Raw genomic sequence first — 22,951 nt, forward strand, 5'->3', positions numbered from 1 at the left:
TTGAATGTCCCCATTTCCTTCTGTCTTGTCAGTACTATTAGAGTCAGGTGTTTAGATATTTGCTAATCAAGTGAGTGGAAAATGTAATTTTGTTTTAATTTGTTTATCTTCATTGCTAATGAGGTAGAATACATATTCATATTGCTTATGGGCATTAAGATTTCCTCTTCTGGAATTACCTGTTTTTCTTTTTTCTCTTTTCCGTTTCAAATTTTTTGGGGGATAAATTGTTCTCTTATGAATTTATGGACATTATAAAAAATAGTGTTTTGGACATGAATTCTTTGTCATTCAAATGTAGTATGAATATCTTCTTGAAAGCTGAAACTTCTTTATGTTAATAGTGCTTTTTGTGCCAAACTGAAGATGTGATTTTATACTTTTTTGTGTGTGTGTGAGTGTTTTGCTTTCCTACACTGATATTTCTCTAAAAGATTAAGCATTTTGCTTTTCCCGTTATGTGCGGGGTCAGAGGTAACCCTTAACAGACAGAGTCTGTAGTTAGGAAGTGGTTCTTGGACACTTAGCCCTTAGCTTCTTTCTCTTAATATATCAGTGATTCTGAGAGCTTTCCAGTGTTCATAAATAAATTTATTCCTCCTTAAACTAATGTAAATTATGTATTGTGTAACTAAGAACGCTCACCAATAAATATAGCTTGCTATTAAGACTCTGTTTGAGGGAATGCCATAGACCTTGTTCTTTGAGAGTCTTGACTTTTCCCGACCCTTTGCTCTCTCACATACATTCTACAATCTGCTTGCGAAGTTCCTACAAAAATCTCTATTGGAATATTTATGAAATTTTCATTTAACAAATGATATTAAGGGGAAAATTGGACTTCTTTTTGGTATTGAGTCTTCACATTCCAACAGTTGGTGAAACTTGATTTATTTAGACCTTGGTTAACATCTTTGAATAATAACTTATACCTTTTTCCAGATTTTGAGTATTTAATTTATTTTTATATGATCTTAATCACATGAAAGATAATGTGATTATTTTAAAGCTTTGCTTTTCGAAGAGATTTTATCTTTATCCTCAGTGAGTATTACATTTTATTCAATACATGTTAGAGATCTATTGGCATAACATACAGTTTTTCGTCTTTGTCCTTTTATTTTGGTGAATAATATTAGAGTTTTTAGTATTAATAAAATTGTATCTCTAGCATGGGTCAGGAGTTCATGATATAGTGTCACTTTCAAAAATTGTTGGATTTGGTTGTTCTTTCGGGTATGCTGTATCTATGTTCATTAGTGAAATTGATTCTTATTTTTTTTTTCCTATTAATCTATTTTTTCATTTTGACACTGGAGTTACATTTGCCTCAACAAGAGCAAGAGGAATTCCATCTTCTATTCCTGGGTACAGTTTTGGAAGGATGGGGGTCACCTTTTCCTGCAAAACCATCTGGATCCCTCTGTCTCTTTCATTCTATTTCTCTCTCTCTCAAGAAAGCTATATTTTTCAACCATTAATTCAATTGTAATTATAGAAATATTCAGCTTACTTACTTTTTACTTGATTGAGTGTGGACATATATTTGATACATTTTGGCATATTTCTCTAGGAAATTACTCTGATCATCTAACTTTTCAAATGCGCTGGCCAAAAGATGTTTTTTATTAAAAGTCTGTAAAAATTTGTCTAATATCTACTATAATGGTAGTTATTCTTATGTCTCTTATTAACTCCTTTAAAAGTCTTGTCTGAGGTTTGTCTAGTTTATTATTTTTTCCCAAATAAACAAAGATACAGCATTTTTAATACTCTCTATCTTTTGTGTAATTTCTGCTCATGTTCATATTTACCAGTTTTTTTCTTCCAATTTCTTAATGTTATCAAACCTCTTATGTTAAATATTTAGGCAATAATTTTCAGCACTTCTTTCAAATAAATCATTCTAAAAATAGATAAGGCTCAAAGATTCCCAAAAAGTGCCACTTTAACTACATCTGAAGTTTTGATAGTACTTTAATTACATATAAGTTTGAAATATATTATAATCCCATTAAGACTTCTTTGATGGAAAAAGGTATTTAGAAACATGTTCATTTGTGTGACCAAGTATTGATGTGTCTTAACTCCCAAATCTTTACATTTTTATTGATCTTACTGGTTAGTTCTCTTTCAGTAAACATTTTATTGAAGTATAACCTGGAAAATTGCTCAAATCACAAGGGTATGGCTTATTAACATTTTATTTTATTGTATTCTATTTTATTGGGGTATAGTCGTTTTACAGTGTTGTTAGTTTCTACTGTACAGTGGAGTTCCCTGTGCTCTACAGTAGGTTCTCATTAGTTATCTATTTTATACATAGTAGTGTGTATATGTCAATCCCAATCTCCCAGTTCATCCCACCACCACCTTCCCCCCTTGGTGTCCATACGTTTGTTCTCTACATCTGTGTCTCTATTTCTGCCTTGTAAGCCGGTTCTTAAAGTGAACCTATCTATGTATCTAGCACTCAGATCAAGGGGAAAAAAAAAAACAACATGATTAGATCATGGTCTCAGAAAATGTCCTCCCGTTGCTTCTTGTCATGTCATAGTCACTATCTTGACGACAGCCTGCTTTTGAGTTTGGTATACGTAGATAACATAGTATGTGTTTTATCCTATTTTTCTGTCTTTTAATATTGTTTCTTGAATGTGTAGATCAGTTATTTTAAAGTTTGCTTCCAGTGTCTGCATGAATTATTGACGTGTTCCTAATATCTTTTGTTTTCCTTTTTGATTTTGGTCATATGGTCTTGTTCCTAGCAAAGTCTAATAATTTTTGACTGAGTGCAGGTCAGTTTGAATTAAAACAAAACTATGGAAGGTCCTGATGACATTATGTTTGACCAGAGGCAATCCACCATTTCTCTGCTTGTTGATATGGAGCTGATTATCTAAACTACCTCATGGGACTAAGCAAATTTGAAGTTAATTTCCTCCCCGCCTCCCCGACCTCTGCTTTGACTCCTCTGATGTAACACTATATTTTGGACTTTAAACTGAGTTACTGGTAGGCTTTTCTTTTTTGATCATTTCTCTGCTTTGATCAGCATAGCTCTGTTTCACCAAGAATTTCTGCTTAGCATTTTATGGTCTTGGTCTCTGTAACTTCAGACTTTGACAGATATCTTCAGGGAAAACTGGTTGTATTTCAGAACCAGTTTTCTACCACACCCAACTCAAAGGGAATTTATTCTCACATGACTCCTATCTCATCTCTCCTGCTCCAGGAAACAGCCAGAAAGGACTTAATGATTGTCCTATTCACCTGTCCTGGCCCTTTCCCTAAAATACGTTGAGATACTTGAAATCTTGTACTTTGCCCACATTTGACAAATATATTCCAGGAGAAGTGACTTCACTTCTCTGTGGTTCTCTGATCTCCAGAATCTTGGATCTTCTAGACTGTTCATCTACTCTGTGATGCCTACAATAGATTTTCCCCATATTTTTCAGTTGCCCTTGGTGAAGAAATTATTCAGACATAAGCTACTCCATTTTCTCCAAATCAGAAGTGATCAGAAAATGTGTTCCATATTGTCCTGAAATTTTGATGTTTTTATGAAGATTTCCCTATAGATATTGGATGATTAGTGATTTTTCTTTTTTTCTCTGTGTTTACAGTGAGAGTGCATTTTCTAGCTCTTAGGTAGAGGCTTCTAGAAATATAATTATAGGACTCTTCTCTCTCTTTAGTATATCATTTTTTCAGAAAGGTGAAATTTTTATCATCTATGATTGAACAGTTTTATCACAGACTATGCCATGTTAGTTGAGAATTGTTATATCTTCCTTGTGGGATGAAAAATTTTATTGGATAGTGATCCTGTCTTCTTCCTATAAATGCTTTTTCACTTCATGCCTGCATTACCTGACTTTGGTAAAGTGAAACTGATTACTTTTTGGGTTTAATGTTTTTTTCATACTTTCACTCTCAGAATTTATGATGCTTTATGATTTAGGTATATCTCTTATTAACAGTATGCACTGAGATTGTGTTTTTGCTGTTTTTCTTTACAAGTGAGCAAACGCATTGGAGGAAAGACTGGTACATGGTAAAGCGGCACCGCTCAGCATAGTCAGGATAGACTTCTTGGTGGAAGGAGCATTTGGACTCCAAGAATGAAAGGGAGGGAAGAATGTTCTAGGCTGAGGGAAGAGCCTATGCAGAGGACCAAAGAAGGAAATACTGGTGCCTTTTAGGAACTGAGATCAGCTCAGCTCTGATCCTGAGATCAGATCCTTCTGATCTCTGATCCTTCCTACATCCTAGCGGGGTGACCTTGACCAAGTCCCTTTCCCTCTATGGGCCTCAGTTTGTTCTCTGTAAAATGGGAGCAACAACGTCCAATTCACGTTAATGGAAAACTGATAAAATCTAATATGGTCTCCAGTTAACAATATTAATTTTAATTTCCAGATTTTGACCATTGTAATCATGTTATATAACATATTAACATTAGGAGAATCTAGATGAGGAGTGAATGAGTACTCTTGGTGTTATTTTTACGATTTTTCTATAAGCTAAAAATAAAAGTTCAAAATCCAAAAGTTAAAAAAAATAAAGCATATCTGTCCAAATGTAAATGCCCCAGAGAAAGGGAAGGGTGCCCAATACTTAAGCTGTGTGTTCTTGAACCTTTATAGAGCCCTGGGAAGTGGCCATTGTTCCTCTCATTTTACAGAGGAGACTTAAAGCTAAGAAAGTATCCCTCAATTTCTGATTTCCCGAGTTTTTTGTTTTTGTTTTTAATGAATGAATGTTGGATTTTGTTAAAGGCTTTCTCAGTAATATGATGATAATTGATAATCACGTGACATACTTTCTTAGATGTATTCATAATATGGAATATTGATAGATTGATTTCCAAACATTGAGCCAACCTTGAGTTCTTAGAATAGATCGCCACTGGTTATGGCATATTATTTTGCTATTGCGATACTAGATTCCTCTTGCTAATATTTTATTCGATTTTTTGCATCTATATTCATAAGTATATTGGTTAAGGATTTCTTTTGTACTACCTTTAGTTGTACTATTTCTGTTTGTATCAGTGTTATACTTCCTAAAAGGAGAAGTTTCCACTCTTTTCAACGCAGAGGAATAATTTATAGAACATTTTTAAGCTATGTGGTTTTTAAAGATTTACTAAAATTCTGTGAGGTCGGCTGGATCTGGTGAATTTCGTGGGAGCAGTTCCTCATAAGTTTATCTATTTCTTCTACGGAAATTGGATTGTTTCAATGTTGTAACTTTTATTTATTTATTTTTAATCTCGTGGTCCTTTACACTCTATGTTTATACCTAATATTTAAGAGGTCTCTGAGAGAATCTTTTGGAAACTAAACTGTGGGGTCATCTCAAAATCAAATTTTCCTTTTACTTCTGCCACGAGCAAAGGTTTACTAACAGGTTACTACTTTTGTGTAACTTTTTGTTCATTTTAGTTTGTATTATTATAACTAAATAATTCAAGGCTGGTTTTAAGAGTTGTACTTTATGAATTCCAGCTCTTAACACCTGGCCAGATGATAACTCAGGGTATCATCTCCCATTCATGTGGCCCTTAAAACCCAAAGTCCATGATTACTGAAACTAACTGCCACCCCGTACCCTCTTCCCACCCCGTGTTCACCCCCTGCCCCGGGAAGTTCCAGCCTCAGTTCAGACTTATTACCATTGCTTGTACTTTCATCTTTCTTCTCTACTCCTTTGTATCTTCCCTGATTTTCATTTGAGTTCAGCTCATTGCACCTGATCAAGCTATTTTACTTGTAGGAGGATTTTTTGCGGGGGGGTGGGGGGGGTGGGGGCGGGGAACCAATTCCTCCATATTAATTGAAATGGAAGTCTCACTTTCTTTTTTTAAATGAATGCGATATCACATTGTAGTTACCACATTACATAAGACTTTCAGAAGGTTTCATAAGCTGTTTTTGACTACAGCAATGGAAATAACATAACTTTTCTTCTTTTATGCTGTCCTGAGCCAGAAAAAAAATGTATGCTTTACTTTCTAAGATACGTTTCTAGGAAAGTAATATTCCAATAGTGAATAAATATACTGTATTAAAAAAATTAACATATAATGAATTTCAGATAAAATATCTAAATTGAAAAAATACATTTATTATAGAATTCTTGCCTGAGTGATAGAGTATTAGGCAGAATATAATAGTATTAATGCAATCTTTTGTTTTTATAAAAATTATACCATTTTATTTAATTGTATGTAATTTTTAAAAAAAATCAACCTTTTTTTTTTTTCCTACTGTTTGACCTGGATTTATAAAGCAAAAATAAGAGAATTGTTATATAAAAATATCATGAAAATGTTGATCGTTTTTGGTTAGATCTGTAATGATTTACCAAAATATTTTATAGAAAAATACAAAGCATTTTCAGAGAAAGAGCTTTCTCTATGATGAAAACCAGTATCGATGGGTGTGCTAAACCAAGATTGGAATCACCCGTTGATTGAATATACATGACTTTTTAAAAAAGATTTTATGGAATTCTTGAAATGAGTAGCTTGATAAATAGCGAACTGTTTGAGAAAAATTAAAAATTTTGTGTATCTTAAGACAATCACGTATTTTACATCAGATGACTCTTCTCTCATTTGTCATCTTTTAGCAAATGCATCAGTGATTCTTCTGGAAACAAAGTTCCATTCTTTGACTCCCAACTTAACAGAAAAAAATGAAAAGTTAAATACATCATGCTAAATATATATTCCTTTTATGATGCCTTAGTCTGTTGGTTATTATCTCAATAAGTCAACTTTTTTTTGATATTTGTGTCATTAATTTTTCAGACTTTTTCCCGAAATTGTAGGTGGCTGTGGATATATATCAATATATTTGTCTATAAATTATGTGTAGATACATTAGATACATATTGATAGAAAAATGTAGATAGATATATTTTAGCTAAAGCTGCATAATCTTACTGACTTTTAGCTGAGTAATACATTAGCTGGAAGATATCTAGAAAGACTGCCCAAATAGGAAAAATCAATCTGTATAGCCTGAAATGATAGCTGAAAAGCTCATTTTTAGTTCTTTGAGGTTTCCATTTTAGTTGATAAGCCTATTTAGATCCACTTGGTTAGCTGTAACAGAAAAGTAACCTTCAAATACATCAGGCATGGTCTTTAAATAAGATAAGATACAAAAATCTATAAATAGCTTGGAAAGTAATATTAATGCTGAGTCTAGCACTATGAATAAGAAATGTTAAGCATCAGCTCAACCTTTACAAATGCTTTGCTACAGTGCTTCTCATATATACCTGTAATAATGATAACACAGAAGAGTTTCCAATTAAGTTATGTTGGTTTTATTAAGAAATGAATTGATTCTGAATTCATTAATTTATAAACATTAAAATAAGAATGAGGTCTCCGCTAAATTGCACAGCCAATAATAGTAACCGACAGACATTTTGCATTTAAACAACTAAGTGATGCTTTTTAAATGGTGAGACAAGTGGGCTCAGTGGAGCAATTACTTGGATACTAACCTTTTTTATAACAAAGTGGTATGAGAAAATAGGCAATAATTAAGTGTTCGAATACACTTTAAAAGTTTTTAACTACAGACAGTTTTAAAATTGCAGCTATCCTGCAGCATAATATCTAATTTTACACAGTTGCTAAAGATAAATGATTTTTCGTGATCAAATTATATGAGGATGAATAATTTTATACTCTGTAACTGGTGAGCTGGATAATTCAATAAGTCCATTTGCTATGGTTGACTTCTTTTCACAAGTAGAATTTCTATAATGAGGAAGGCAGTTTTGTCAGAACAGCTGCCAAACAGCAGTAGCATTAAAAAATTAATCAGGAAATTAATTAAACATTCTCTGGACGTAAAACATGTTACATACTGGAAAATGTAAGTAGTTTGGCAATCTTTGTAATATTTTCATCAAAGCATTGTAGGAAACAATACAAATATGACACCCCCCCTTTTTTTTTTTGCCAGTACAAGGTGCTTTAAAAGGAGACCATCCTATTGAAAAGTTTTTATTTGCAGTAAATGACAGTTTTTTATTGCTTCTTATTAAAAGTATCCAGATACTAAAATCATATTTTCATTGCTACTGTGAATTAAATTATTAAGAATATGTTGTCCAAGCCACCTAGTCTCCATTTCCTATTTTACTATTTCCCTTTGACATACTCTAATAAGTTTTTCCAAATGTATACCCAAGAAATACATTCATCATAGAGACTATTTTTATCTACTTGCAAATGTTATTATATATGTATGTATATATTTAGGCTTATGAGATAATTAACAGATACTGATTCCTATTTGCACGTCACCCACATAGATGGCATATTTGTCCTCTTTCTTAAGTAAAATCTTTAGCTGGGGTGAGTATCCTGCATTTTATTGCCTTAATTTTTTTTTTCACATCTTTATTGGAGTATAATTGCCTTACAATGGTGTGTTAGTTTCTGCTGTATAACAAAGTGAATCAGCTATACATATTCATATATCCCCATATCTCCTCCCTCTTGAGCCTCCCTCCCACCCTCCCTATCTCACCCCTCTATGTCGTCACAAAGCACCGAGCTGATCTCCCTGTGCTATGCGGCTGCTTCCCACTAGCCATCCATTTTACATTTGGTAGTGTATATATATCAGTGCTACTCTCTCACTACGTCCCAGCCTCCCCTTCCCCGCCCACCCCCGTGTCCTCAAATCCATCTGTACATCTGAGTCTTTATTCCTGACCTACCACTAGGTTCATCAGTCCCATTTTTTTAGATTGCATATATATGCATTAGCAGACGATATTTGTTTTTCTCTTTCTGACTTACTTCACTCTGTATGACAGTCTCTAGGTCCATCCACCTCACTACAGATAACTCAGTTTCATTCCTTTCTATGGCTGAGTAATATTCCATTGTATACATGTGCCACATCTTCTTTATCCATTCATCTGTTGATGGACACTTAGGTTGTTTCCATGTCCTGGCTATTGTAAATAGAGCTGCAGTGAACATTGTGGTACATGACTCTTTTTGAATTATGGTTTTCTCAGGGTATATGCCCAGTAGCGGGATTGCTGGGTCATATGGTAGTGCTATTTTTAGTTTTTTAAGGAACCCCTCCATACTGTTCTCCATAGTGGCTGTATCAATTTACATTCCCACCAACAGTGCAGGAGGGTTCCCTCTTCTCCACACCCTCTCCAGCATTTATTGTTTCTAGATTTTTTGATGGTGGCCATTCTGACCGGTATGAGGTGATACCTCATTGTGGTTTTGATTTGCATTTCTCTAATAATTAGTGATGTTGAGCATCTTTTCATGTGTTTGTTGGATTGCCTTAATTTTTACAGGATACTCCTCAGGGTTAGCCTTCACAGTTAGGTGATCTGCATGCTTTGTAAATATCTTTAAGCTATTCCTATTAATTTCGAGGATTTTTGTTCTCAATGTATTAAAGCATAATACATTCTAAATTTGGAGATGGGACAATGACTGTCTCTCAGCCTTTTGGTTAAATAAATTTTATTCATTGGAGCTCTTTTTTTTTTTCCTTTCTTTTTGGGCCCACTTCATGCTAGGCATGTGTGAAAACTCTAGTCCATAAGTTAACTGGAAATACTCTAGGCCAAATTACCCTGTTTAGTAGATTAACATATATTCAGCCAAGTTTCCCCCTTGCCTGATATACACGGGAGGGGTGTTATATCTTCCATCCAAGTTGGGTTTGGGTTTGGGTTTGGGTTTGGGTTTGGGTTTGGTCATGAGACTTGCTTTGGTCAACAGGATGTGAACAGACATGATACAAGAGGCGGTTTGAAATATGTTTGTGATTCTGCTGTGCCATAAGAAGAGCTTCTCTCAAGTGTCCTGGGCCCTAGAATAAATGCATAGGAGTAGGACTGAGTGCACTTGGAGAGAGAGGCCAAGTCTAGCTGGACGTTCAGTTTGAAGCAGGATTGCCCAGCATAGCCTAGCCTGGCTCAGCTAATCTGCAGCTGACCCACGGATGCACGAGCTGGAATAAGCAGTCATTTGGTTCTATACCTCTGAGTACTGCGGGGGGTTGTTATGATGTGGTTTCATGGAAACAGTTGGCTGGTACATCCTGGCTCTGCCCCATCGGGTTACAAAGTAAGTTCAGCAGCTTTGTCTCTTCCCACATGTGCTGTTAGTATTTCAGAGAATCTCATGAGGTGATTGCAGAAGTGTTTATGCCTTTCAGACAGGTGTCAATCTCTGTCACCCTTTGTAACATCTAGGCTGCTCTTCTGCCCAGGGAATCAGATCCCAGTGATCCTCTGGGCCCTCTGAGTCATCTTGGTTAAAAAAACAAAAAAAAAAACCCAAAAAACTAATAAATGTTGAAGGTGCCTCATTCACATTTGAATTCCTAGAACTCAGCATCACACATTTTATGCATATAAACTCAGGATGGATGAATGGCTTCAGCACAGAGTGCAGTAAATCAGGTGGAGGAATGGGCCCACCACCCAGTGCTGCATCCGGAGTGAGAGAAAACTTCCTCTGTAAAACCTTGTCTTGGGCCTTGAGACCAGGGCCTGGGTTCAAGTACAGTTTCAAGAGGGTGTGGCTTAGGGTGAGACTATTAACTTTGATGTACTTCCATTTTCTTCCCCTTTTTAAAATGGGGTTGATAATAGTTCCCGTTTCCTGTGTTTTTTTGTTTGTTTTGTTTTTTTGCGTGGGGTGGGGCAGGAACCAGGGGAATTAATATATGAAAACTGCTTAGACTCATTCTTAGTACAGAGTAAGTACTGCGTCGGCATTGGCGATCATCACGGGCACTGCCATTTCCAAATAGAGAGGGACACATTGCCAACACAGCATTTAGCTGCTGCAAACAGATATTCTCCTAAAGGTTACTTCCCTGTTGCTGATGCCTCTTATTCTAACTGTATCTCTACTACTCAGAGGCAAAGACCTAATTCATTAAAGAAAAATTACAATAAATCTAAGTTGTGTTATTTTTTTTTTTTTTTTTTTTACCCTTAATCCAAGGCTGAAGAGTTTCTAGGGACTGTAGAATCTCTCAGAGCAAAAATCTTTAAACTGGCGATAAAAAAAAAAGTCTTCTGGGGAATTTATTTCTAGGTCTATGTGTACTGCTCCCTAACATCTGCCAAGAATGTATCTGAGGTCTTTCAATTTTCCCTTTCACCTCTGTTCTCCGTCACCCCTATTTGTCCTACTTCATAAAAGCACAGCTCTTTTGTTCCCCTTCTGAATCCTATAATAGTGCATTTTTCTGGAGGGTAAAATCCTTCAGGAACCAGTGAAAGACAATATAAGAATGCTTTGCTCTTAAGGCAAGTCTTGAAAGCAGAACAGAGTTTCTTGAAAGCAAAATGAAAAATTTTTATAGAGGATAGCACTCACCTCATTAGGCAAAAAATACTGGAAACTCTCAAGTCCCCCTCTTTCAAAATTATCTATCTCTGTCATCTATATAGTATGTATGTATCTGTCATCTATTTATTTACCATCTATTGTCTGTACATACCTAAGAGTTAGATATAAACTGAATGGTAGGCTGAATAATGTCCCCAAAGATGGCAGAGTAAAAGGTGTCTCCCAGGAACTCTGTTGCAGAGGCACTGGTGTCATAAGAAAAGATTTTGAGACAAGATTGCACTGGGAATTAGAAAACTAGGACTTTCAGGGAACTCAAATTGGAGAGCAATCCCAAAAGATTTAGAGGAGACCAACCAGCATTGTAGTACCTGAAAGTACATTTCAGTGAGGGGGGAGTAGTAGCAAGGATATAAAAAAATGGTCTACACAGGGCATAGGTTCCTGGGAAAACCACTTAGTGTAAGAAATAGTAAATGAACAGTATTTCTCAAGGCTTCCTCCCACCAACCTCTTTTTCCCTCTGTCTTCTCCCAGTCACTTCCACCTCAGCAGAAGTAACCCCTCCTGGACTTTTAATCCCTTCAATGATTTCACTTCCATTTTAACTTCATATAAATGCACTAATACATTAATTTTACCTTTTGGTCTTATCTTCTCAATAATAAGTTTTTGACATCTATCCATGATTTTGCATACGTTTCTTCTCAAGTATAATGCCCTAACTGTAAAATGTATATAAAAGAGAGTGATCTTTTTATATCATAGGAATATATTAATATTGCTGATACTTCTATAGAAAGATTAATTGCAAATATCAGGGAGGCAGAGGGAAAAACAAAGAATACTGAAGCCAGAACAGGACACCTAGTTACCTTTCTGACTCTGCACCATCATAGGTACATGATTATGGACCATTATATTACCAAGCCTCAGTAATTAATATTCTTTTCAGTTTACTTTTTTGTATCCTAATTCAGCTCTCAAGATGAAGTCTAAATCTCATTGAGCTATAAATATTTTATCATTCTTTATTTCTGTGGTTCTAGGGACTTCAAACCTAAATGAATCTTGCTCAGTTTGCATTCTCATCATATATCCTAAGTGACTTGTAAATTAGCAAGCAAAAGCGAACTTAGAGGCTTACCTTATGATAAATTATACCCATAATAACAACTGGTTAAATCAAAAGTTTTTGACTATCACTTTAAAGCAAAGAAAAAAAATTCTAGTAAATGCTGAAGCATCACTTGTGAACTCCACAAGTGAAGATAGCCGCTTGCTTTGTTTTGTCTTAGATTTGCTTTGAGCTTTCTGTCTTCTTTTCCTTTCTAACTTGTGTTCCTTTATTCTTTATTCAATGAGCATTTAGTGCGCGCTTCCCAGATGTCAAGCGCACTACCAACAGGTGGGGATACCAATGAGGCAAGACGTCACGGAGATCATGGTGGAATAAAGGAGACAGATAAATAAGCAAAGAACCCGCAGGGGCTGTGATAAAACTCTAAATTAATGATGGAGCCATTTTTGACTCTGCTTTTAACCTGTTTACTTTTCAGGATCTTAAAAGTGATAAACCATTGAAATCTTTTAAGAACAATTAAGCACACCAAAGTGTATTAAGCACCTACCGTGTGCCAGAGACCCTCCAAGACATTGATTATGGTAGCTGGTAGGTTGTGAGGAAATATTAACTCGCATCTCCATTGAAAGGTTATATTGCTTTTATCCATTGATTTTTAGCTTGGCCGTGTGACTGCCATTATTCAATGAAATGTGGGCAGAAATGACATTGTGCCACTTTCAAGACTTAACGGGCACCTACATTTCCATTAATGCCTTTGGAAGATTCTGACGTCTGCCATGAGGAATGTGCTATCCAGGTAGCCATTTCCCCTCTAGCCACAGGGTGGCTAGATGCTATTTCCCCTCTAGCCAGGGCCACAGAATGAGATGGACGGGACAGAGCTGCTCCAGCCTCCTGCAGATTCACAACCTATAAGGGAGATGCCCAGTCTAACTCAAATCAGCATGAGAACAGATACTACCCAGACTCTGCATGTGACTGTTCATCGGGAAAGCTCATGCAAAGATGTACATGGCCCCTGTATTCAGAGTGAACATTCTGATTTTTCATATAATGTGGGAGAAATCTGCCCTGGAGTCATATAGGAGTTGACACCTGAGCTGAATCTAAAGGAATAAAAGTAGCCAGTCAGGGAAGAACAGCTTGGGGTGAATTGAATTGAGTGGGATTACAAAAATTTTCCTAACAGAGGGACCAGCATCTGCAAAGAATTATGAAAAACAGTCTATTTCCAGGGAGCTTCAAGCTGTTCAGTGATGCTGGCCTAAGATGAGGACTAGCAAGAGATAGGGCTGAGAGACAGTGAACAAAGAGTTGAAAGATCTTCTAGCTGTCCCATCACTGAGATTCAGCAATCACCAACATCTGTTTCTCCCCTCACATTTCTTTTCATAGAATGTTTTAAAAAAGATCACATACAAAGTCTCAGTTCACCTAGATAATTTGTGGCTTTAATCATGGAAATTATGAGGATGTCTAATGATACTTCCGGAACTGAACTTTTGAGACTATGAACACAATTGTGGGAAGGTTTATACCCCGCCCCCTGCCAAAACTAACATGTGTTTTTGAAAAAGTATACTGGTGCATAATTCATTTGACTTGATCAAGATTTTGATATACTCAAATAATTGTTCAGTTTATTTAAATATACAATTTTGACTCCTGATTTCATTTTCTGTGATTGCTTTGTAGTTTAATATATACGCTCACATAAAATGCTCCCATAAGTGTAAATTAAGTCATAGAACTCTGGTGTTGCCTCATTGTACTCTGCATAGAAGGGCAGATGCAGTTCTGTAATTTTAGTTCTCAGCACTAAAATTACAAAATTTACTCTAAGCCCAATAATGTGAACCCCCCAAATGTTTATGTAAATGTATGTAAGGGCAATTTTCTAGATGGGTTATCCAAAATTTTCATCCAGTGAGATTTTTAAAAATGCTTCTTTTCCTGTTACTTTTGCTTCTAATTAATCTCTGCCTGGCATCTACTCTAGTATGCTTGTGTCAACATGTTTTGAGTAACAAAATACAATATAAATGTTAAAAATTCCGGTTATTTGTAGCCAATATGTACCTTTCCTGCTAAGTTTTTCTAGATAAGAATTCCATACGTTTATACACTTTGAGCTGTTCAGAAATGTGTCAATGACAATGAAAAAACATGCATAGGAGGAAGCTTCCTTCAGCAATGACTTTGCTGACGATTGTGCATATGAAAAAAATGGAAAAGCTATTTTGCTATTTATGGCGGTAAGATCTTCATCCCACTGTACTAGGTGATATATATTTTTAATTATGAGACTGCTGAAATGAGACTGCAATTTTAGGTAATTAGGCATAATTCGAGGTTGTCGTGGGTGGTAGTTATAATTCAAGAAATAGGGGCCAGAAGGCTTTCCCTCGATGGGAACATTCAAACCATGTTTACAGGCTATAGGATAGTAGAAAGCACATGAGTGACATGAATGCACTTGCTTGTATATACATATAATTTAAAAAAAACTTTTTCTTTCAAACTAATGTTAGACTTTAAGAAAAGTTGCAGAAACCATATGGGAAGTTGCCTCGCATACTTCATCTTATTCCCTAATGACACTATTTTACATAACCATAGTACAGGTATCAAGAAAAGAACCTCGACATTGGTACATTTTCATTAACTGTAGTATAGACCTCGTTCTGATTTCACCATTGTTTTCCAGTTATGTTCTTTACATCTAAGGACTACAGGAGTATCACTGAAGATGCCCTATTGTGTATAATTTCTTCCCCTTAGTATTCTCCAACCTGTGACCATTCCCCTGTCTTGTCTATCATGACCTTGACACTTGAAGATCATCCGTTTTGTAGACTGTCTTTCAGTTTGGGTTTGTCTGGTGTCTTCTCAGGATTAGAGTACGTTTATGCAATTGTTGCAAGAATGCCATAGAAACGATGTTGTTCCTCAATGCATCATATCATGGGATTAATGATGGATGTACTTCTTACTGTTGGTGATTTACAGTTGAAACCCAGTATCAACTGGGTTTCCTCACCATAAAGTTAGTATATTTTCCCTTCATAGGTGATACGTATCTTGGAGAAGATTCTTTGATACTATTAAAATACTTTTTCTCTATAAACGTGACAAAGAATTTTAGCATCCATTGATGCCCATTGTCTGGAACAGGTATTATTACTGTGGTATTTTGACCAATTGGTGAATCTCCATTTCCTACTTTGTATTAATTGGAATTCTATTGTAAGGAAGAGCTATCTCTCCTCTTGTTTATTTCTCAGGACTCATGGATACTTATTTATCAAATTGTTTCAACTCTGGCCATTAGGACCTCCTTCAGGCTGGCTCCTGGGTTCTTTTAACAAACCCATTCCATGTCCCGCCTCCTTTTTCTTTAGTGTTTTAGTGGCACAAAATGATGTTCCAGGCTCATCTTGGGTTTTCCCTGCTCTAGCCCTGGAATCAGCCACTTCTCCAAAGAGCCCTTGTTCCTTTTAATGTGAACAATGTTTAGAGACCAACATGTGTGTGGGAGATGTACTATTGTTACCTAGAGCATCCTTGATTCTGGCCCTCTCAGCAGACAGGGCTAGGAAATGTGTATATGTGTATGTCTATTAACTCACAAATAGATATATCTATAGTTCTGAATGTATATATATTTAAAAATGAGGTGTTTATGTATAATTTTTATATACCTATTATACATATTAATTTCATTTACATTTAGTACTTTCATGGCAATTTTATAGTATCTAAAAATTGTAAGGTTTTTGAGGGAACATGTTATTTCCCCTTTTTTTGATCATCTGACACATCTAGGATGGTACTTAGGATACTTCAGAGGAATTTGAGTGTTTTATTCTTCTCAGCATCCTTTCAAAAGATACTATATCCTACCCCCAATAAATTATACCTCTGGGGGCCTGCCAATTATAATGCATTTACGAGTCAGTATTCTCCAGAGAAAGAGGAGGTATAATATAATATAAATTTATATATAAGGAGAGAGAGGAGGAGAGAGAGAGATGGAGGGAGAGAGAGAGAGAGAAGAGATTTTAAGGCATTGGGTCACATGGTTGTGGAGTCTGGCAAGTCCAAAATCTGCAGGGTGAGCAGGTTGGAGACCCAAGGAAGAGTTGATGCTGCAGCTTGAGTCTGAAGGTGATCTGCTGGCAGAATCCCCTCTTTCTCAGGGACCTCAGTCTTTTTTCTCTCAGGACCTTCAACTGATTGGATGAGGCCCACCATATTATGGAGGGTCATCTCCTTTACTCAGAGTCTACTGAACTAAATGTTAATCTCGTCTAAAAATACCTTTACAGCAACATTCAGACGTGTTTGACCGAACCTGAGTACTGTGGTCTAGTCAAGTCAGTACATAAAATCAAGCATCATAACATCCATCTCCCACTTTTCCCCACTCTTTCACAAGGGGGTCATGTGACCTGTCATATCCGAATGTAACATTTCATTTCTTTGGTGAAGCGAATGGCTCAGGTAATAGGCATGTTGGTCAAATATAGTCAATCAGAACTCTTCCCTGGGATGAATATTTGGGCAATGAGGGGAAGAGTCCAGCTTACACACTTGCTGTGGAAATGTCAGGCTGGAAGTGGTGGTTCTCTCCCCAACTCACAGAGAGATGTGCAGAAGTATGTGGGAAAGTTCTGATTACATGACTGAATAATCTCTGAAGACAGAAGTATCTCTGGACTCCTCAGACATGTATGCCAGTAAATTTAAACACTTTCCTCATGCTTATTTGACCTAGGTGTCTGTGACTTGAAATATTGATATAGAAATTAATATCAGGGTATACAGTATATTGCAAGTGATAGGCGACAAAATATGGACTTTGCTGCTGTAAGCTAAAACACCTTCACTCCCAGCAAGGATGCCTTCGGTCCTTGTCATGGGCAGTAAAGAAGCTCATTAAGCCATCCCCTGCTGTGTTTCAGAACGCAGATCCTGAGTGGACAGGAGGCTGGAGCTCTAGGAGCAGATATAGAAAAATAGCACAGTGTTGTTCATGAGAACTAAATACTGAGTCATTCCTTACACTATGCAAGGAAGCAAAAGAGCTTCAGTTTAAGCTTGACCCTTGGAGAGAACAAAGTCCTAGGATACCATTTTCTTGAGGGAGGATAAATCTCCCTAGACCAGTAGTCTGTGAGCTTCAGATTACTCTGCATCTTGTGAAATTACAGGAGTCAAATTCAGCAAGTAAAAGGAAGTATAAAACAAGAGATGAAATCATGTCAACAGAGAGGAAGCCCCAGATGGGGGGAGCAGAAAGCCTCAGCCTGTCCTGTATTCCCCACCTGATTGGATCATGAACAGTCGCATTTTAAAGCGTCCTCGCCTGGGACGGGCCAGGGTGCAGAGAGCAGTTCAGTATTACCTTCCTACCTCAGCAGGTGTTCTTCACGTGACTCTCGAGAAGTGGGGAACAAGGTTGAGTATGGATGTTGAGGCACAGAGCACTCTGCCTATTTGCTAAGAGACAGCGTGTTAATATCAGGAACCAGAAGCATGGGCTGAACATTACTGGACGAGAAACAGTATCACTTCATAACCATAGCTTCCCTAAGATGTCCTATGAGATATTGTCCAATACTTATATATTTTCATTTCTTTCTTCATTTCTTTACCTTCTCCACTCTATTTTTACATATTTCTATTTGGTTTTATACCTTTTTAACTTGTGAATTCAACTTCATCTCCCTCTTCATTTGATTTTTTTCTTTTTCTTCATTTGATTTTTAAATGAAATTGACCTTTAATTTCAGTATTCCAATTGTAATACTCTCCAAAAGTTCTATATTATTTTAATTGAAGTGTAGTTGATTTACAGTGTTGTTAGTTTGAGCTGTACAGCAAAGTGATTCAGTTTTATGAGTATATATATAATATATATATTTCAGATTATTTTCCATTATGGTTTATTATAAGATATTGAATATAATTCCCTATGCTATATAATAGATCCTTGTTGCTTATCTATTTTATGTATAGTAGTAAATCCAATGGGATTAACAGATCCACAAGATCTATTGATAATTTATTTTGATCCTTTTTCATCGTTTCTCCTGAAAATTTTTGGGAACTTACTTTCCTATGAATCATTGCTCCATATTCAATCCTGTATCTTCTTCCATAGTATGTGCATATAATATTATATACATTATATGTATAATTTCCTTTTCCACACTGCAGGAAATTAGGCAACTTGAATTACTAGTTTGGTGTTTGTGCCTGTCGTGTAGATTATCATATTGTATAATATAATTTATTAAAAATAGAAGTTTTCAGAGCTGAGTGGGTCAAGGGAATATATAATAGGTCCATGTTCTGATAATCACTGTGAATATTGAAATGATTATCAAAATGCATAATCAAGAATAGAGCTAATTTTCAAAACGTTCTATTTTTTGAAGATGATCCACAAACTGTTCTGATAATCCAAAGATAACCCTCATGTTTATGTTCTCTCCATTTCTAAACGTGGAAGAGCACAGAAAGTGAATTTGAGAAGTTAAAAGCACAGAACAGATGAAATTATTACCATTAAATATTAAGATTTTAAAATTGTCATGCCTTCATAATTATTGCTAAATAATACATCTGTGAATAATATATATAGCTACTTATTCCTATACTCTCATTACCTAATCCTTTCTTCCATAACTTAATTTCAACAACACAATTATCCAAAGGCATGATCATCAAAAACCCAGATGTGTTACTTCCACAGATTAAAAATGAATAAATAGGTATAAATGAAAATTCTGATCCGATTAGTACTGAAATAGGTCTAATATTTAATGTATAGGTACAGTATGAGTCAAACTTCTCTCTACGTGAATTCCCAACTCTTTTTGCATGCTTTTCAATAGATTCAGACAGATATTTCCATGGAATTTGATATATCATGCAAGTTAAAGCATAAATTCAAATCCAGTGTTTCTAAACATGATTTTTTTAATCCTAGCCATTGTTTTATAACTATGAAACCTGGTATTTTAAGAGAGTATATATATTGAAAATACTTACGTATGCATAATACATAGCAAACTTGGGCGCAGTTTAATATATTTTTGTTGATGTTAGATGGACAAGATGTATAACAATGTATGATAAGATACTCGCAATTTTCTACGTCTGAGTCATATACTTCACTATTTCCTTTTTCTTCTAGTTCAGTTAAAATATAGATTCATCAGAGCTTTTCTAATTTGGAACTACCCTGGAACACTAATTTTATAGGATAATAACAGGTGCAACTCACAAAAGAGATTCTATTATCTATGAAATTTAGGGAATTTTGAATTAGACAAGAATTAGAGAATAGAACATTCAGATTTCTCTCATTTATTTGACCACAGTACCTTACCTGATAGAATCATAGAACAACCTGGAGACCCTAGTGTCATGAAACACTGCATTACATCAAGATTTACATTTTACAGACAGATAGCATTGATCTTTAATTCTACAGCTTGTGCTCAAATTACTTTGTTACAGTTAATAAAATTATTTTATTTTAAAATTTGGAATATATTTTAAATTTTGAAATGTATTCTAATTTTTAGCATTAAAATATTTATTATGCAAAAAGAGAAGCACTGAGTTATGTTTGATAGGCAATTTAAAAATCATTAGCCATTCTTTCCAATAGATATTCTAAAAGTATACTGCTTTTTAGGTAAGTATATTATATACTTTGAAATAATTTAAATGTCTTTATAACTGTATCTTTTGGCAAAAAGAATTTGAGGAAAAATTATTTCTGTGCAAAGTACATTTGAAAAGATTAGTTCATAGTGTAGAATTTTCTTAGATTGAAAGGACTTTTTTAAAAAACAATGTTTTTCCCTAGATTAAAAAAGTAATGTTTTTTCCTAGATTATAACAGTAATTTACTTACAATTTTTAAATAAAATTTATATTGTCCATATTTTCACCTTCTAGACAAACTGACTTCTAATATTTCAACAAATTTTATTCTTCATATAGCTTATTTCAAAATAAAAGTACATGATAATGATTTCTGGCATTTTTTCTTATTTAATTCTATAATTTAATTATAAGATGCCATATAGTAAGTATTTACCAATGTCTTTAATTCTATAATTATATTCAGAATCAACAATGACAGATTTATCAAGTTTTATATTATTTACAGATTTCTTCATTTAACAAATATATATATATAGCTACAACTGAGCCAATGTCTGTAGGTTTCTATTCTAATGTTTTCCTCTCTTAGTTGATATTCTGCTCCCATATTTTTCACTATAAGAAATGAATTGATAGAAATTTCCAAGTGTATTCTAGTGATGACTAGCAGAGAATCAATAGGTAGGAAATGTGACACATTTTTGGAACAGCGAGCTGAATCAGATTGTTTGAGAAACTCATTATTAGGAAATAAAGTAAAAAAAGTAATTTGGAAAAATTGTTACCAATCTGAAAATTCAAAGATATGATTTTAAAATTTTACCCAAAAAATTAGGGAAATCACCAAAAATTGTTGAGTAAGAGAAGGTAGACAGAGTTTTATTTTAGGAAGATTAATTGGGTAGAATATAAAGAACAGATGAGTGTGACAAGGAAAGTAGGAGCAGCTAATAGATTTAAAAACTAATTTAAAAGTTTCATACAAGACAGAAATGTAAATCCTTTTAGGGATTAAAAAAGAGGTTGGGGTACCATGTGTAGAAAAATTATGAAGGAAGATTAAGTGGGGATTACTAATTAACTGAATGTACAGATGAAACAAAAATCATTCTGAGATTTTGTGCATAGGTTATTAGGTGAATGAGGGTGCCATCCTAGAACTACTATGGGAGAACAGGATTGTATTTTAGAGAAACAAATAATACATAATATTTGCAAAGGTCTGAATAATTATAAAACATTTTTATTTATAACATCTCATTTTAGAAATCTGAGCTGTCACCACTGAAGACTAAGATTCAGCTCCCTACATATACTAAAATCAGAATAGGATAATGCTATGAAAAGTGTTTTAGCTTCGTAGAAAAAATGGTCATTGGCTTAATCAATGATATATTAAGGCAAAGGCATTGGACATTTTTCCAGTACTATATTAATTTATTTGTCAGTTTAAATGTTTTACCTCAAATGTCCAGGGTCTTAAATCCAAGTCAATATCTAATTTTGTAAGCTAACTATCTTTTATATATTGTAATTGAAAAGTATATATTTAAATAATTTTAGATCTTTCTCAATTGCCTTTCAGAATACATTTCTTTTAACAACTTTATTGGAGTATACTTGCTTTACAATGGTGTGTTAGTATCTGCTTTATAACAAAGTGAATCAGCTATACATATATCCCCATACCTCCTCCCTCTTGCATCTCCCTCCCACCCTCCCTATCCCACCCCTCTTGTGGTCACAAAGCACTGATCTGATCTCCCTGTGCTATGAGGCTGCTTCCCACTAGCTATCTGTTTTACATTTGGTACTGTATATAAGTCCATGCCACTGTCTCACTTTGTTCCAGCTTACCCTTCCCCCTCCCCATGTCCTCAAGTCCATTCTCTACATCTGCGTCTTTGTTCCTGTCCTACCCCTAGGTTCTTCAGAACCATTTTTTTAGACTCCATATATGTGTTAGCATACGGTATTTGTTTTTCTCTTTCTGACTTACTTCACTCTGTATGACAGACTCTAGGTCCATCCACCTCACTACAAATAAATCAATTTCATTTCTTTTTATGGCTGAGTAATATTCCATTGTATATATGTGCCACATCTTCTTTATCCATTCATCTGTCGATGGACACTTAGGTTGCTTCCATGTCCTGGCTATTGTAAATAGAGCTGCAATGAACATTGTGGTACATGACTCTTTTTGAATTATGGTTTTCTCAGGGTATATGCCCAGTAGTGGGATTGCTGGGTCGTATGGTAGTTCTATTTTTAGTTTTTTAAGGAACCTCCATACTGTTCTCCATAGTGGCTGTATCAGTTTACATTCCCACCCACAGTGCAAGAGGGTTCCCTTTTCTCCACACCCTCTCCAGCATTTATTGTTTGTAGATTTTTTGATGATGGCCATTCTGACTGGTGTGAGATGATATCTCATTGTAGTTTTGATTTGCATTTCTCTAATGATTAATGATGTTGAGCATTCATGTGTTTGTTGGCAATCTGTATATATTCTTTGGAGAAATGTCTATCTACGTCTTCTGCCCATTTCTGGATTGGGTTGTTTGTTTTATTGATATTGAGCTGCTTGAGCTGCTTGTAAATTTTGGAGATTAATCCTTTGTCAGTTGCTTCATTTGCAAATATTTTTTCCCATTCTGAGGGTTGTCTTTTTGTCTTGTTTATGGTTTCCTTTGCTGTACAAAAGCTTTTAAGTTTCATTAGGTCCCATTTTTTTATTTTGGTTTTTGTTTCCATTTCTCTAGGAGGTGGGTCAAAAAGGATCTTGCTGT

Source organism: Balaenoptera ricei, chromosome 14, assembly GCF_028023285.1.
Source record: "Balaenoptera ricei isolate mBalRic1 chromosome 14, mBalRic1.hap2, whole genome shotgun sequence".
NCBI classification, from domain to species: domain Eukaryota; kingdom Metazoa; phylum Chordata; class Mammalia; order Artiodactyla; family Balaenopteridae; genus Balaenoptera; species Balaenoptera ricei.